This window comes from Nematolebias whitei, chromosome 1 (genome assembly GCF_014905685.2).
Source record: "Nematolebias whitei isolate Nwh7 chromosome 1, NemWhi1, whole genome shotgun sequence".
Taxonomy (NCBI): domain Eukaryota; kingdom Metazoa; phylum Chordata; class Actinopteri; order Cyprinodontiformes; family Rivulidae; genus Nematolebias; species Nematolebias whitei.
In genome coordinates, this window is record NC_056498.1 from 56,888,784 (window position 1) to 56,893,405 (window position 4,622).

General features: G+C 43.5%; 1 protein-coding gene across 1 annotated transcript in view; it reads left to right on the top strand.

Annotated features, from left to right (window-relative positions):
- The window catches only part of LOC119428521 (metal transporter CNNM4), a 75,411-nt gene that overhangs the window by 60,248 nt on the left and 10,541 nt on the right, over positions 1 to 4,622 (top strand). The gene's annotated exons all lie outside the window — the stretch shown is intronic.

Genomic DNA, 4,622 nt, shown 5'->3' on the forward strand with positions numbered 1-4,622 from the left:
GTAGTGGTGGTGGTGTTGGTAGTGGTAATAGTAGTAATAGTAGTAGTACTAGTACTACTAACATAACTGTATTTCAGGAATTACTACTATCATAACTGTATTTCAGGAATTACTACTAACATGACTGTATTTCAGGAATTACTACTAACATAACTGTTTTTCAGGAATTACTACTAACATAAATGTTTTTCAGGAATTAATACTAACATAACAGTTTTTCAGGAATTACTACTTCCATAACTGTATTTCAGGAATTACTACTAGTACTAACATAACAGTTTTTCAGGAATTACTTCCAACATAACTGTTTTTCAGGAATTACTACTAACATAACTGTATTTCAGGAATTAGAATTCATATGGTCCAGGGGTAAAAAAACTGGTATTCAGTCTATTTGTAATTATGCATTTTATGTGAATCTAACTCATGTGATAAATCAGTTCAACACAAATTTATTGATTGATTTTTAAGTAAACAAATGAACTTTAAAGGATCAAATTCACATGCTCACTCTGTAAACCTAAAACTTGACAGATGTGATGTGTGAGACAAGGTGACCTTTAGTTGGTAATGGAATAAAAGAAACAAATTGAATTTACAAAAATATTTGAAGCTAAACACAGAGTTCCCAAAGCAGATAAAAATGAATAGCTGCTCATCAAATAGTTACGAGAAAACACAAATGAACTAATAAAAAGCTATTTTGTTTCTTTTAATTGTCAAATATTGGATCACAAACCCAGTTTTGATCATTTGTTCAAAGAAAGAGATTAGCCGAGAAGAAATATGATAGTGAGAGGACTGAAGAGAAGAGACAGGAATATCAGGAGATGGGATGTAGAGCGAAGAGGGAAGTAGCTAAGGCAAAGCAGAGGGCGTACGATGAGTTGTATGGGAGACTGGACACTAAAGAGGGTGAGAAGGACTTGTACCGATTGGCAAGATGGAGGGATCAGGCTGGAAAGGATGTGCAGCAGGTTAGGCTTATTAAAGATAGGAATGATAATGTTCTAACAAGTGAGGAGAGTGTGACGGGAAGATGGAAGGAGTACTTTGAGGAGCTAATGAATGAAGAGAATGAAAGAGAAAGAAGAGTAGAGGTTATTAAAACTGTGGACCAGGAAGTGGGAAAGATTAGTGAGGGTGAAATCCAGAAAGCTCTGAAAATAATGAAGAAGGGGAAGGCAGTAGGACCTGATGGCATACCAGTGGAGATTTGGAAATGTCTTCGAGAGATGGCAGTGAGGTTTTTGACTCAAATATTCAATGTTGGATCCAGGACAGTGGCCCCATACTGAGAGATTGTTTTGATCGAACAGACTGGCAGGTTTTTAGAGAAGTTGCTGAAAATGAAGGATCGCTTGATCTGGACCAATACGCATCCTCAGTTCTGGGTTACAGTAGTACATGCACTGACACTGTCTCCGCTATCAGATATGTTAAAAGCTACCCAAACAGAAAACCTTGGCTGAATGCAGAGGTGCACACCCTGCTGACAGCCAGGAACACTGCCTTCAGGTCTGGAAATTCAGAGGAGCAGAGAAGGAGAAGGAAAGAGCTGGTTGCTGGTATTAAGAGGGCCAAGGCCACATATGCACAGAGGATCGAGTGTCAATTCATCTCACAAGACCCTTAAAGCATGTGGAGGGGCATTAAGTGCGTAACAGATTATAAAGGATGGAGCGAACAATGCTCCAAAGACCCATCTCTGCCTGATGCCCTCAACAAGTTCTATGAATGCTTTGAAGACCCGAACATACCACCCAGCACCAGACTCACCTCATCACCGGATGAAGAGCATCTCAGCTTGACCTCAGCCGAAGTAAGGAGTACTTTCAGGAGGATTAATCCACACAAGGCAACCAGCCCAGACAGCATCCCCAGAAAAGTGTTGAAAGAATGTGCCGATCAGCTCTGTGAGGTGCTGGCAGACATCTTTAACACTTCACTTACCCTGGAGACAGTTCCCACCTGCCTGAAGACTGCCACCATCATCCCAGTCCCAAAAAGTTCTACAGTAATTGGTCTGAATGACTATCGGCCAGTGGCCCTCACCCTGGTAGTTGCTAAATGCTTAAAAAAACTGGTCATGACCCACATCAAAACAACCATCAACATCAACGAGGACCCTCATCAGTATGCATACCATGAGAACCAATCAACAGAGGATGCCATCTCCTTTGTGGTCCACACTGCGCTCAACCACCTGGAGCAGAAAAACTCTTACGTCCGTATGCTCTTTGTGGACTTCACATCTGCCTTCAACACCATGATCCCCCAAACCCTGATGGACAAACTACTCACACTAGAACTGAGCCCCTCCATTTGCAACTGGGTACTAGACTTCTAAAAAAACAGACCACAGTTAGTGAGGATCCACAACCACTCCTCCACCATAATCCTCAGCACTGGCTCTCCTCAAGGATGTGTCTTAAGCCCCCTCCTGTTTACTCTGCTCACGTATGATTGTGCAGTTACTCATCCAGGCTGTCACATTGTAAAGTTTGCAGATGGTACAGCGGTGGTGGGATGCATCACAAACAATGATGAGTCCAGCTACAGGCAAGAGGTGGAACACCTGGAGAGCTGGTGCAAAGAGAATAACCTGCACATCAATGTGAAGAAGACAAAGGAGATGATTGTGGACTTCAGAAGGAACAAAATCACCTACACCCCCCTGAACATAAGAGGATCTGCGGTGGAAGTGATCTCCAGCTACAAGTACTTGGGTGTACACATGAATGACAACCTCAGCTGGAGCAACAACACTACCAGCCTGATCAAGAAAGCTCAACAGAGATTCTACTTCCTCAGACGGCTGAGACGAGCTGGTCTGAGAAGCTCAGTCCTCACCTCCTTCTACAGGTGTGCAGTGGAGAGCATCCTGTGCTCCAGCATCAACGTGTGGCATGGAGGCTGCACAGAAGATTGTTGGAGTCAGTCTCCCCACCATCACCGACATTTACACCTCCAGATGCAGGAAGAGGGCCACCTGCATAATGAAGGACCCCACTCACCCAGCACACACACTTTTTGCCCCGCTCCTCTCAGGAAGGAGGTTGAGAAGCATTAAGTGTAGAACCACTAGACTGAGGAACAGCTTCTACCCTGAAGCTGTTAGACTCATGAATCTCTAACCAGAATAATCACTGTGAAAAATCACATCATGTTGCTGCTGATCTGTTTCAATGTTGATGTGTTCATGCGTGCTCATCTGCTTACACAAACTCATGTTCATGTTCATGCTGCTGTTCAACGTAATGTTTTTATGCTAATAGTGCTTATTGTATATTTAGTTGATGTTTTTCTTAGTTAACATCTTGGATGTTATCATTGTTTTCTTTTACATTTTATTGTTGGATGTAACTGGGACCTTGTGTACATAATTTCGCTCCACCACATGTACCACATGAGGTGCGAATGACAATAAAGAATCTCTGACTCTGACTCTGACTGACTCAATGGCATATATGAGGGTGAGAAAATGCCTGGGGAATGGAGAAGAAGTGTGTTGGTGCCCATTTTTAAGAACAAGGGTGATGTACAGAGTTGTAGCAACTACAGGGGAATTAAGTTGATGAGCCACACGATGAAGATCGGGGAGAGAGTTGTGGAAGCAAGACTTAGACGAGAGGTGACTATCTGTGAGAAGCAGTATGGTTTCATGCCAAGAAAGAGCACCACAGATACCATCTTTGCTTTGAGAATGCTGATGGAGAAGTACAGAGAGAGTCAGAAAGAACTCCATTGTGTCTTTGTGGAATTAGAAAAAGCATATGACAGAGTGCCAAGAGAGGAGGTGTGGTATTGCACGAGGAAATCTGGAGTGGCAGAAAAGTATGTTAGACTGGTACAGGACATGTATGAGGACAGCAGGACAGTGGTGAAATGTGCTGTAAAAGTGACAGATAGCTTCAAGGTGGAGGTGGGATTGCATCAAGGATCGGCTCTGAGCCCCTTCTTGTTTGCTCTGGTGATGGACCGACTAACAGATGAGGTCAGGCAAGAATCCCCATGGACGATGATGTTTGCAGATGACATTGTGATCTGTGGTGAGAACAGGGAACAGGTGGAAGAGAACTTGGAAAGGTGGAGGTATGCACTTGAAAGAAGAGGAATGAAAGTCAGTCGTAGTAAGACAGAGTATGTGTGTGAATGAGAGGGAGGCCGGTGGAACAGTGAGGCTACAAGGAGCAGAGGTCACAAAGGTGCAGGACTTCAAGTACTTGGGGTCCACTGTCCAGGAAAATGGGGAGTGTGGTAAAAAAGTGAAAAAGAGAGTCCAGGCAGGATGGAGTGGATGGAGAAAAGTTTCAGGAGTGATTTGTGACAAAAATGTGTCAGCAAAGGTCAAAGGAAGAGTTTACAAGACAGTGGTGAGACCAGCTATATTGTATGGTCTGGAGACAGTGGCATTGACAAAAAGACAGGAGAAAGAACTGGAAGTGGCAGAAATGAAGATGCTAAGGTTCTCCTTAGGAGTGACGAGGCTGGATAAGTTTAGGAATGAGATCATCAGAGGTACAGCCCAGATTGAACACCTGGGAGATAACGTTAGGGAGGCCAGACTGAGAAGGTTTGGACATGTCAAGAGGAGGGACTGTGGGTATATTGGTAGAAGG